Raw genomic sequence first — 14,009 nt, forward strand, 5'->3', positions numbered from 1 at the left:
GAGACGGCGGCGAATCTACAGCGCCTGCGTAGTGGCGGGAGTTATGCCTCGTTTTGCGCAGGCGTAATGGGCGGAGAAAGGGTTCAGTCCCAGGATTGGTCGCGCAGGCGCAAGGAAGGATCCGTTTTGGCGGGCGGTTGGCGTTGCGCAGAAGGCGGCGGCCGTGGTGTCTTGTGGTCCGGCCTCACCACAGAGGATCAGGGAAGACATTAGCGTGAGTGATCGGTCTCGATTCCGGGTAAGTGGCGGATAGTCTTGCCTACCCATACTAGGTCTTGAACTGACTCCAATTGGGTCCGTTATTGTGTGAAATGAATGGACCGCGGGGTGGGGGCTAGTGAAGGGGGAGCGGTGGGTTCGGCCAACCAATGGAAGAACAGGGGCGGGATGTTTTATTCCTGTAAGTTCTGTGGAGCGTTGCAGTCGGAGAGTTTGACTGGCTTCTGTATGGGCCAATTGGCTCTACTTTTAGCTGCCGACTGATCGGTCCTTGGGCCATCGGAATGTGGGAGGCGGGTTTTCCGCTCCTGAGCAGCGTCTCCCTAAGCCAATGAGCACGGAGCGCGCGGTAGGTTGGGCTCCTCCAAGAGGCAGCGGGTTGACTCCAATGGGGAATGCAGGAGTCGGGCGGCTAAATGGATGGACCAAATTTGGAGCCAGTAGGCGGGTACCCTACGGAAAGCGCTCGCGCAGGTCGTCCAATCAGCGTTCTAGAAGAGGAAGGTCTTAAATTTGGGGTTGTGACGAGGATTCAATGTCTGTGATGGCGCGGCGGGCACGTATTTTATTCACAGTGACTTCTCTAACAAAGTCTTTAGGCTCCCATCCACATAGCTTTCTGGTAGGGAAACTATAAGTTTGCTCCTGTGTTGCTTCGAATTTGGCATCCCCCCCATATCGTTACTTCTCACCACTTCACACTTTTTAGGTTTTTTTTTTTTTAATTTACATATAATGTATTTGTTTCAGGGATACAGGTGTGTGATTCATCAGTCTTAAACAATTCACAGCACTCGTCATAGCACATACACTCCCCCATTGTGCATCATCCAGCAACCCTCAGTTTTTTGGTTTAGAGAGGGGCAGGATATGTCTTTGGGAACTCACTTCTTTAGGACGACTGACTTGCAATGTTTGAACCAAAAGGATAAATCTCTAGTGTCGTGGAAAGGCGCCCAAGAAAAATCTACATAATGATGCATGTTTCTACGGACAAATAGATATTTGTAAATCCATAGAAAAAGTTTTGGAAGTCTACACACTAAAGTGTGTTATCTTTAGGGAGAGACTGAGATCTAGGACGTTGGATCTCTAATGTTTAAGTCTTTCAGGGATTGTAATTTGTGTCTAAAAATGAAAAAGTCAGTTTTTGTGTTTCCAGTCATAATCACCTGCTTCTCATATTCTCTTTTATCCTTACACCTGGAGAAGGTGCTGTTTTTCCAAAGAACTAAGGTGATCCTCTGGATAAAAATACAAATTTTTAAAGATAATTTTTTTGTGTGTATTTAGTACCTGCTAGGGAGACATTGTGCTAAGGACTTTATAAGCAATATTTGTGTCTCAATGCTTTTATCTTAGTCTCTTCTTTGAGGAACTTTCCCCCTATGTATATCTTTACACCTTTAAAGAGAGTTTCTAAGCCTTCTTTCTGCCCTTCCTTTAAGGATGCCTGAATTTTGATAAGTTGCTTAACAAGGGTGGTATTTAGGGTGGTAGGGACAGGAGGAGTCAGCCATCACCTGGATTATTCCATTGCCTTGATTATATTTCCTTCAAAGTGTTTTACAGACATTGTAATCACCTGTTGGTAACAACCACTGAGCTGATTTGAAGATGTTTTATAAAAATAAAGAAATTTTCATTACATGATGGTTTTGTCAGAACCTAAATTGCTCTCTTGTTCACTGACTTAAAGTTAATAGAAAAATGTTTAAATACTGTAAGTTCAACTATATATGAAGTACACTTCTGATTACAGACCTTTGTGACATTGTACAAAAAGTTAATTTTACTTGCTCTTAAAATGAACAGAGGAGAGATTTCTGTGATCTCTGACACTTGCAAGAGGACAAATCAGTTTCGTATCATTAAAAACTGTTTGTAGGTATGCTAATAATGCAGCTGCTTCTGCTGAGTTTATAAGAACTAAAGGACTCTAGATTAAGGTTATTTGTCCCTAATATATTTAGGTTCAAAAGGAATACAATCTTGATCTATAGGGTTTCTTGCAGCATTATTGATGTTTTGAGCTAATATATGCCTCTCACCTCTTCCCTCACCCCCATTTGTGACTTATTAGAATGCCTCTACACGTTGCCAGATGCCCTCGGGGTGTCAGTGGTGGTGGTGCAAAATCACTCGAAAACTATTGATGTAGGGGCGCTTGGCTGGCTTAGTTGGGGGAGCATGTGACTCTTGATCTCAGGGTGGTGACTTCAAGCTTCACGTTGGGTGTGGAGATTACTAAAAAAAGAGAGAGAGAGAGAGAAGAAAACCATTGATTTAAAGTGACAGATGCTGGGGGTTCCTGCATGGCTCAGTGAAGGAACATGTGATTCTTGATTTCTGGGTCATAGGTTTAAGCCCCACATTGGGTGTAGAAATTACTTAAATAAACTTATAAAAATAAATAACATGACAGATACTGGAGTTGATTATCTTGTCAAAATCTTTTATTTTAGTAATTGGAAATTGGAGGGAGAAGATGGGTGAAGTGTCTAGGAAGTAGCCTTTGATAAATGGATCACTACCTAACAGTTATCTCTTCAGAAGTAGAGAGATCATCACTCCATTGGATAAAAGGAGAATTTAATTAAGTTTTTACCATTTCTTGCACTCTAAACACGATTGCATCCTGTGTTTGTTTGGCTGCCTAAAATAATGGCAAATGTGTTTTGGACAGAGGTGGACTTTGCATTAGATGCTTATTAGATTTTCTCCTCCTTTAAGCCTTTCCTTTCCTGGAATTCTTTTGGATAAATGTGTCTCAGACTTTTGATCTTGACCCTTGCTAAGATACACATTTACATTGACCCCGTACACATATGGAAATAAGTTTCACTATATGAATATATGTGCAAAGCAGTCTGGTACTTTCTCATCTACAGTACACTTTCATTTTTTTAAAAATGCAGGTCGGTTTTTGGTGGTTTCGTGGCTGTGTTTAGACCACAGATAGGGGAAAAAAGAAAACTGATCTGAAGAATAGGTAAATCATGTCGTCTTAGAGTACTCTGAATGGATTCCACCCATCTCTAGCCCAAGCTCCTTGGATTTATAAACAAATTAACCATGACCCTTTATTTGATTATTTTAATTTGAAAGATTTCAACATAAGCTTCTTGGTTTACTATGGTATGCAAGTACACATTGCTTTTTTGTGAATTCTCTTACAGCGTTAGAGTTAATAGGTCTGATGAACATTTCTCTCTGGTAGGGAAATTTTAGTGGGTTAATTTTTCATTGATATTTTGAGACTATCACATTGAAAACTTTTTTTTTTCCCCTTAAGATTTACTTTATTTGAGAGGTGCGTGGGTGGCTCAGTGGGTTAAGCCTCTGCCTTCAGCTCAGGTCATGATCTCGGGGTCCTGGGATCAAGCCTGGGATTGAACCCTGCATCAGGCTCTCTGCTCAGCAGGGAGCCTGCTTCCCCTCACCCCTAGTCTGCCTCACTGCCTACTTGTGATCTTTCTCTCTCTGTGAAATAAATAATCTTAAAAAGAAAAAAAAAGATTTACTGTATTTGAGAGAGAGGGAGAATGTGCACGCTTGTGTGCAGGAGCCAGGGGCTGGTGGGGGCAGAGAGTAGGAGAGGGAGAGAATTCTTAGATCCAGATGCGGGGCTCAATCCCAGGACCCTGAGATCATGACCCGAGCCAAAATCAGAAGTTGAATGCTTAACTGACTGAGCTACCCAGGTATATTGAAAATCTTAAGTTTGGACTGACTGACTTGCCTTTGGAGAACCTGGTTTGGTTCATTTATACTGGTCTGTTAACAAGACCAGATGTTTAGCCTTTGTTACAAAATTAAATTTCAAGTACTTGTGCTTACAACTTAAGGATATATTATATTATTGCTGGGACAAGTGGGTAGCTCAGATTGTCTTCAGCTCATGTTGTGATCCTGGGGTCCTGGGATTGAGCCCCACATCAGGCTCCCTGCTGAGTGTGCTTTCCCCTCTTCCTTCCTCTCTCCCCTGCTCATGTTCTCTCTCTCTCTCTTAAATGAATAAGTAAAGTCTTTTTTTTTTTTTTTTAAAGGATATATTATTACTGCCAAACCTAAAAGGATTAGTGTTTACTAAAAGGGAACATAACACATCTTCACTGGTCTGTCTGAAAACCAGTAAGACAGCTATCTGGATAGTAGGTGAGCAGGATAATGGTTGGGGCAAAAAAGGAAAAAGAGAACATTACTCTGCAGTGGCTGGATTTTTATATATCTGGGAAGGTTTTGGTAGTTTTTTTTTTTTTTTTTAAATATTTATTTATTTGACAGATCATAGGTAGGCAGAGAGGCAGGCAGAGAGAGGGGAGGAAACAGGCTACCTGCTGAGCAGAGAGCCCGACGGAGGGTTCGATCCCAGAACCCTGGGATCATGACCTGAGCCGAAGGCAGAGGCTTTAACCCACTGAGCCACCCAGGCACCCCTTGCTTTGTCTGTTTTTATTTTCAGTTACCTTACGTGAAATTGGATTAAAGCTGTGTGCTGTGGATATTGATTTTAGAAGTAGTAGATTACAGGGGCTCCTGGGTAGCTCAGTCAGTTAAGCGGCTGCCTTTGGCGCAGGTCATGATCCCAGTCTCCTGGTATCGAGCCCCACATTGGGCTCCTTACTAAGATGGGAGCCTGCTTCTCCTTTGCCTGCCATTCCCCTTGCTTGTTCTTGCTGTCTCCCTTTCTCTCCCTTCTCCCTCTGTCAAATAAATAAATAAAGATCTTAAAAAAAAAAAGTAGTAAATTACAATGTGAGATACCACTTGTAACTGACTCAATATGGCTGCTATTTACACATTATTCATGAACTTGAATTCTGAGCAATTAAATCTTTTTTCTCTGACATAAAGTTTGATTTTCCTTTCCTCCTTATAAAGGATGCCTTTTAGCTGATCATTGTACTAATGGGAAAGAGTCCAGGTCATCCTGAGAAGAGTTGGCTTGTGCAGAATCCAAGATACAGCTTTGTTGAATTTCTGTAAGCTACTCGAAGCCACATATTCATTTCTGATGACAACTTTACACTTGTGTTGGCAGAACACCCACAGTGACAACTGGTGCCTATGTTTAGTCTGTCCAGGAGCTCTATCAGCTAACATGTTTGGGGAAAAACCTACACTGTTCTTGTTAGCAGCTATGTAAATATTAGACCTTGCGGAGTTTGTCTTCCTGATCTGCCAGTATTTTGTGGGGTAAGTTACATTCTCTGTTTGCCTCAGTTTACCCTTTGAAATGAGGGATTTAAAGGTTTTAGACATTCTTTGGGTTACTTGAAGTACAATTCTTTTTGGATCAGTAATTGGGTTTATATATATCCAGTTTATGATTTTTAAAAAATTTTATGTTCCCTGTGTAATAGTCTCCTGTGGCTGCTAGCCCAAATTACTGCAGACTTAATGGCTTCAAACAACAGGTATTTATACTTAAAATTCTGGAGGTCAGAAGTCTGTAATAAAGGTGTTGAGCCCCCTCTGGAGGCCCTAAAGTAGAGTCCCTTAATTGCCTCTTCCAGCTTCTGGTGGCTGTCAGCCTCACCTCTCCCTGCTTTCTCTTCTTTGTTTTCTCTGTGTCTCTGCCTGTCATAAGGATGGATGTGATTGTGTTTAAGGGCCAACCAGATAACTCTAGGATACATTTTTCCTTTCGCATCTTTTGCCATATAAAGTAATGTTCATAATTTCAAGAGATTAGGACTTGGATATCTTTTGTGGGGGGCACCATGCAGGCCACTACACCCTAGTTCTCTAACCCTTATCCATAAATTTTACCTAGTTCACAAAATAAAAAGTTATAGGGCACTTGGCTGGCTTAGTCAGTCGGTTAGACTGCCGACTCTTGGTTTTCATGATCTGGAGTCTTGTGAAGGAGTCCTGAGTGGGAATCTGTTTCAGATTCTCTCCCTCTAGCTCATGTCCACTTGTGCACTGTGTGCTCACACTTTCCTTCTCTCCAATAAGTAAAATTTTCTAAAATAAGGAAAAAGTTCTTTAAGTGATTTGTCTTTTTGGTTTCAAGAAAAAATTATTATTTTTTAAAAGATTTTATTTATTTGACAGACAGAGATCACAGTAGGCAGAGTAGCAGGTGGGGGGAGGGGGTGGGGGGGAAGCAGGCCCCTTGCTGAGCAGAGAGCCCGATGCAGGGCTCTATCCCAGGACCCTGGGATCATGACCTGAGCTGAAGGCAGAGGTTTTAACCCACTGAGCCACCCAGGTGCCCCAAGAAAAAATTATTTTTAAAGATTTTATTTTACTTACTCCACTAGGGCACACACAAGCAGGGATTAGTGGGAGAGGGAGAGGGAGAAGCAGGCTGGAGCTGGATGTGGGGCTTGATCCCACAACCCCAGGATCAAGACCTGAGCCGGAGACATGATTGAGCCACACACACACCCCAAGAAAAAGTTACTTATTTATTTTTGAGAGAGAAGAGGGGCAAGGGAGAGAGAGAATCTTAAGCAGTTTCATACCCATCGTGGAACCTGACCCTGGGCTCTATCTCACTACCCTGAGATCATGACCTGAGCTGAAATTAAGAGTTGGACGCTTAACCGATTGAGTCACCTAGGTGCTCCAAGAAAAAGTTATTTGAAAAATGAGAGGCAAGTGGGAAAAAAAGCTCAGGAAACCTAGATTCTTTTCCCTCTTCTGTCATTAACTACTGATATAACCTTGGTTGAGCCATTTGCCCTCCTTGGTCCCTAGTTTCTTCATCTTACATGGAAAGAATTGGATAGGTGATTGCCAATAGCTTTCTAGACCAAAGACTTTGATGAAATGACTCCTGAATTGTCTTGGAGTTTGTTTTTTGAAGCCAGTGATTTTAAATGTGAGCAAAGAACTCATTCTAGTATTTTGGGCCAGTGGAGGCCTTTGCCTAGGATTTGAGGGATAGATGATTGACTTGTTGGTTGGCTGTCAAATCCTTGGGGTATTAACATAAGGTAACAAATTTGTTAATTGTGTGTGGTTTTCAAAAATAAGGTATTAATGGACAGGTTGGGCCATTTTTCACACTCATCCTACTGAGGCTGTGGACTGTATAGTCTGGATTTCCTTTCCAGGAAGAGTAGTTTGTCAAAAACACTGACAGATTTTTCTTCATGAAACTAGATAGTGAAGCTGGTTCTACAGTTTTTCACATGCAGTCATACTCTTCAGACTTAACTGAGTGCCTGTTCGATCATACTTCATTGTTAGAAACAACACTTAGAAAATGTGGGATTGAGATGGTGTTGTTGAAGGCACTATTCAAAGGTCAAATTTTTAGTACACTCTTATTATTACATGGAGAGGAGGAGGAACCAAATTGAATTCAAGTTTTTCTCTGATTATAATCTTCATTTCTTAGAATAAAGCAAGTTCATATCTGAGTCAGCAGGCATAATTATGTCGGAATAAAGTGCCCTGCTAAAGAGGTCAACCAACAGGCTGGGAAATCTATCTTAGGTTTGGTTTCTGCGACAGATCCTTGAACTCCATGTACCTTCTTTCTCATCCCTAAATCAGTAAGACTCACTTACCTCACAGGGAGTTGTGGAGGGTAATATACTGCTAATTTGTTCAGTATTTCACAACAATAAATTATATCTAGGGATCTGATAAAACATTGGCAAACTGCATTTATATGAGTACTTGGAGACAAGCATAGATATAACTTACAGATAGTTCAGAAAATTTATTAAAAAGTTATTTTAACTTCCTCTGTTATCAGATATCTTACCTTCTGTTTGCCGTATACTTTCCAAAGAGTTTTTTTCTTGTTTTTTTCCCCTAACAGACATGAGGTAGGTAGGGCAGATAGCCAAAGCCTGATTAGATGATAAAGGGATCAATTCATCACAAAGACACAAGAACCCTAAATTTTACATAACTAATAATAAAACTTGAAAATAAATGAAAGAAAAACAGTGGAATTGAAATATATACATTATAACTATATTAACACGCTTCTAAGTAACCCATGGATCAAAGACATCACAAAATTAGGAAAGATTTTGAACTGAATAAAAACGATGACATGACCTTAAAATTTGTGGGATATAACTAAGACAATGCTTAAAGGGAATTTTATAGTATTAAATGCTTCAGATAAAAAGCAGAAAGATCTAGTCAGTGACCTACATTTCTACCTTAAGAACCTAGGGAAAAAAGAGTAAGTTAAATTCAAATTAAGCAGAAGAAAGAAAATACTAAAGATAAAAACAGAAGGTAGTTGGTAAAGTATAAAACAAAAATAGAGAAAATCAATGAAAATCAAAGTTGGGTTTTTTTAAAATTTATTTTTAATTTTTTAAAAGATTTTATTTATTTATTTGACAGAGAGAAACACAGTGAGGGAACACAAGCAGGGACAGTGGGAGAGGGAGAAGCAGGCTCCCTGTTCAACAGGGAGCCAGATGTGGGGCTCAACCCCAGGAGCCTGGGAAACTTGAGCAACTTTCGAAAGTTGGTTTTGGAAAAGATCAATAAAATTAATAAACCAAGCAAGTCTGATTGGGGGTGGGGAGGAGACACAAATGACCAATATCAGGAATAAGAGAAGGAATATCACTACCGATCCTAGAGACAGTGAAAAAGTACTAAGGGACTATTATGAACAATTATGCCAGTGCATTCAGTGTCTTAGATGAATTGAATCATGTCCTTGAAAAGTAAACTGCCAAAGTTCACTTCAGAAGAAATACAGAACCTCACTAGCTCCATATTTATTAAAGAAGTAACATTTGTAGTTGAAAGTGTTCCCCCCCAGTGAAAGCTCCAGGTTTGAATGGCTTCACTGGCAGGTTTCACCAGACCTTCCCCCCATCCCCCTTCCTTTAAGGAAGAGGTAATATCAATTCTACAAACTCTTCCAGAAAATAGGTGAGAGAGGAACAATTACCAAAGCATTCATTATTTTTTTTTTTTTAAGAGTTTATTTATTTGACAGATTACTAGTAGGCAGAGAGGCAGGCAGAGAGAAAGGAGGAAGCAGGCTCCCTGCTAAGCAGAGAGCCCGATGTGGGGCTCAATCCCAGGGCCCTGGAATCATGACCTGAGCCAAAGGCAGAGGCTTTAACCCACTGAGCCACCCAGGTGCCCCAGCATTCATTATTTTTAACATCATCTGTTATCAGGCAAGCTTATATTTCTGTGTGTGTGTACATTTATATAAATATTTAAGATTTTTTTCCTGAAGATTTATTTATTCTAGATAGAGAATGAGCCTATGGGGCAGGGGAGCACAGAGGGAGAGGAAGAGAAAGAATCTCAAGCACACTCCCTTCTGAGCATGGAACCTGATTCGGGGCTCTGTCCCCAGACCCTGAGATCATGACCTGAGTCAAAATCAAGAGTCAGACGCTAAACCAACTGAGCCACCGAGGCGCCCCAAGATTTTATTCTTTTTTTTTTTTTTTAAGATTTTATTTATTTATATGACACAGAGAGGTATAGAGACCTTGAGAGAGGAGAGACAAGCAAAGGGAGTGGGAGAGGGAGAAGCAGGCTCCCTACTGAGCAGGGAGCCCGATGTATCAATCCCAAGACACTGGGATCATGACCTGAGCCAAAGGCAGCTGCTTAAAGACTGAGCTACAAAGTCTCCAAGATTTTATTCTTTTTCTTTTTTTTAAGAGATTTTATTTATTCATTTGATAGAGTAAGATAGCAAGAGAGGGAACACAAGCAATGGGAGCAGCAGAGGGAGAAGGCGAAGCAGGCTCTCCGCTGAGCAGGGAGCCCAGTTTGGGGCTTGATAGCAGGACTCTGGGATCATGACCTGAGCTGAATGCAAACGCCTAACCATCTGAGCCACCCAGGCACCCCATCAAGATTTTATTCTTTTTTTTTTTTTTTTAAAGATTTTATTTATTTATTTGACAGAGAGAAATCACAAGTAGATGGAGAGGTAGGCAGAGAGGGAAGCAGGCTCCCTGCTGAGCAGAGAGCCCAATGCGGGACTCGATCCCAGGAGCCTGAGATCATGACCTGAGCCGAAGGCAGCGGCTTAACCCACTGAGCCACCCAGGCGTCCTCAAGTTTTTGTTCTTAATCTCTACACCCAAGGTGGGGCTCAAACTCAACCCTGAGATCATGAGTCACATGCTCCACCAACTGAGCCAGCCAGACACCCCATTTATATTTTTAAAAGTGTTGTCCAGGCTTTTTTTCTTCCCTTTGCAGCAGACCTATGAAATAAGTAGGGCAAATAACACCGTTAAGATGAACTGAACTGTTTAGTTTGACCTTTAAGTTATCAAACTGGGAGAGGACCACATCTCTTTATTCCTAGTCCTCATATTACTACTGTTAACAAGCTGCCCCTTCAGTAGCTTTTTTGTAACAGCCTTTGGGGACAGGACTAACCAGTGCTGACTTCAAGGAGAAACTTAAAATCCTCAGCCCTTAAATTGAAGACTGGGTTAGACTCTGTGCCCATGCAATGCTTGACACTTATCAAGCCCTCAATAAATATGGCAGAACGAGGATCAGAATTGCAATATTAATCATCCCTTCGGCATAGGATTTAAATTAGGATTGCAGTTGGAACTGGATAAAAAGAAACATCTTATTTGGTTTAAGGAACACATCAGAATGCTCAGTGGAAGAGCTGGGTGGTCTGAGATTGGCTATCCCTTTTAGCCGTTAATCTGGTGGTGGCCTTTCTTTGCATTTAACTATCAATATATCTGAAGTGTAAAACACACTTTTATGATATTGTGGCATAGTAACTCACACTTAAATGTCAATAGAGACACTTGCAAAGACCTACAAGGTTCAATAATTTCTGGTGTGGGTTTGTTTCTCCTGTCATCACCCATTATGTATTTTTTTACAGCTTTTAAATTGCCACGGAGAGAAATTGGTCAGGATCATAATAGATGGCCAAGGAGCTGCCAAGGATACTGTTGCATGGATGGGAAAAAGTTCAATACTGCCTTGATTTTATTTATCTAAATTGTAGGCTATGACTTCAATATAATTCATGTTGCTAATATACCAAGGTAATGGCAAAGCACAAAATTATGCCATATGTTGAAGGAATGCTTTTACTCCATGAAGTTTTATAGTCTGAGATACGTTTCTAACTCCAATTATATAAAAACTCCTTTTTGTCAGCATGTATTAATCAGATTTTAGCATATTGACTTAAATTATAATCGCATCTCAACAGTTAAATTAGAGATATTTTAGAGTTTTTAGTTTATGGTTATGCAAATTAATTTTTATGTCTCTTGAATGTCTTCTCTAAACTAAGGCTATGAGAGAGTATAAATTGTCTGGTAATAGCAGAGGCTTTTTCTTAAAATAGAAGATTTGTTAGAATAACCTGAAGGGGTCTTGGTAACCCTTAAACTGCTGATGTCCAAAATCTGTGCAAGCTGGATGATGCCAGATAAGCACCGTGTCTTAATTTTATGGCTGTTTGAAAAATATGACTGTTACTTTAGTTGGGGGTGGATACTTCAGTTCTCCTTTAACCCTTCCATGTTTTGTGAATATGCTCTGCCAAAGTGGTATGTAAGAACCCAAGATTCATAGTAACTACTCCAACATTGCTATAACCCATTTTTCTTAAGATTTATTTATGGTGAAATTGCCAGGTTCGTCATGAAAGGTGACTGGATCTACTAGTTCATGCTTTATTCCATTTAATTAAGAGAGGAGTGGGTGTCAGAGTAACACCCACCTGGGACTGTGGTGCCTTAAGGGGAGTTCAGTACATTACAAGGACAGAGTTGTTGGAAAGCACCATCTGGAAGACATTTGCCCATAGTGGTGCCAAATTCTACTTTCTCATAAATCTTGGAACAATTGCATATCTAACCTTGCCCAGTGATGGGTTTAGGTGTGGCCTAACTAAATTTAAAGAGGACTGACACTTGAGAGAAGAAATTCAGTAGATTTTAATAAAGGAAAAAAAAAATACCATGTAAAATTATTTTGTGGGATTGTGATCTTGTAATGAGATATCAAGAATTTGTGTGTTACTTACAAATATGCCAGTGAACTAGACTGATAACTTCAAGCAGTTCTGAGAATTGCTATCGTACACATTCTTTTTTTTTTTTTAATGGTGATCAGAGCTTGGAGGAGACTACAGCTGAGTAAAATTTATAAGGCAGCCTTTATCTCTATTTATAATGTATATGTTTTAATCTAAAAGAACAAAAGGCCCTTTACTCCCTTGCTCACTGGAGCAGGAGGCTTAGATAATCAACAAACAGGATACTTTGCCCCGGAATAATTCTGTGACTGGATGAGGCAGTGCCTTGGCCTGATTTTTAAAGATTCACAAACTGGAGTTGCGCTAGCCAAACGGAAAGCAGTTCCTCTCTCCACACTCCTTTCTATTAATAAAGTTTGTGTTGTCTATATGTGGCTTGTTAATGATATGGGTGTTAACGACCACAGTTAATCTTCCTCCTCAACTCTTTCTTAATCCAGTCTCTTAAATAGACATTTAAAAAGCTTTTAACTCCTCTTGAATTGGGTGCTCATGGGCTTTTGGTGGAGGTGGGGTGATAGTTATCAGCCCATTTAACAAAACCTGAGACAGCCAGGACAGCTGTAATGTGTATCTCTATGCCGTGTTTTTGTTAAAATGCCACATGGCTAATACTTTGGAAATCATAAATCTAGTGGAAGAAAACATCTTTATGGAGGGTATTTTAGTTTTATGCTGAATGTGTTACAAACTTAAAATCATTGGTGCTTCTAGATCCATAAAGAACAAAGAATACAGACCAGATTAAAACGGTTCTGTAGGGGCACCTGGGTGGCTCAGTAGGTTAAGCCGCTGCCTTCGGCTCAGGTCATGATCTCAGGGTCCTGGGATGGAGTCCCGCATCAGGCTCTCTGCTCAGCAGGGAGCCTGCTTCCTCCTCTCTCTCTGCCTGCCTCTCTGCCTACCTGTGATCTCTGTCAAATAAATAAATAAAATCTTAAAAAAAAAAAAAAAAAGTGCTTTTAAAAAAAAAAACGGTTCTGTAAATTTGGTTTCTTTTCATTTGTTTTATTTATTACAATAAGGCTATATAGAGGATGCCTTGAAGACAGTGCCTGGGCCAACTGAAGTCACCCATCAGCAGCATATTTAATTCATACATGTGATACGGAGCTTTGCCTATGCCCTCACTCCTTTCCCCTCTTTCTGGAGTCTTTCTTTCTGGAGAATTTTACCTTCTTACTGGGCTTACAGATTTTATATTGGAACTCTATAATAGGGGTGCCTTGTTGGCTCAGTCGGTAAAGCATGAGACTCTTTATCTTGGGGTTGTAAGTTTGAGCCCCACGTTGGGTGTAGAGATTATGTATATATAAAATCTTTGGGGTGGGGGAAGAAAAAAGAAACTCTAAAATGAAGAGAGAGCTCACTGATGATGTGTTTTGACATTTAGCCTGACTACCACCTCCAGATAGTTCAGTGGGTGGTTCAGTGAGGCAGTTTACCATTTGGTTCTTCATTACTTTTTTAAAAATAACAAAGCAAGCTCAGAGAAAGATTTAGAATTTTGTTGTATATATACTTTTGCTCGTAAGTAGTGATGAAAATAAAATGTGCTACACCAAGATCTAAGAAAAGCCACCAAGACAGCTGGCATTGCCAAGTAGTGACTGGAGGGACTAGAGCAGAGCCTGAACTGGACAAACAGAACCCAGAAACCCTATGTGGGCGATTCTGTGAATCCAGGATTGACAAATGGAAATAGCTAACCATTCCCTCTGTTCTGGATTGCCCCAGTTTTCTCTAATGGCTTCTCTAACTTCTGGGGACTTACAGTTTCTTACATATTTTT

The 14,009-nt window shown here is 40.4% G+C and overlaps 1 protein-coding gene across 2 annotated transcripts in view; it reads left to right on the forward strand.

The window, feature by feature from the left end:
* Nucleotides 1-78: 78 nt before the first annotated feature.
* CBX5 (chromobox 5) overlaps nt 79-14,009 on the forward strand; it is a 37,490-nt gene continuing 23,559 nt past the window's right edge. For both annotated transcript variants that reach the window (XM_059185107.1, XM_059185110.1), the window contains exon 1: nt 79-238. The gene's annotated coding sequence lies outside the window, so the exon portion shown is untranslated. The remainder of the gene's footprint in view (nt 239-14,009) is intronic.

This window comes from Mustela lutreola, chromosome 8 (assembly GCF_030435805.1).
Source record: "Mustela lutreola isolate mMusLut2 chromosome 8, mMusLut2.pri, whole genome shotgun sequence".
Classification (NCBI taxonomy): Eukaryota; Metazoa; Chordata; class Mammalia; order Carnivora; family Mustelidae; genus Mustela; species Mustela lutreola.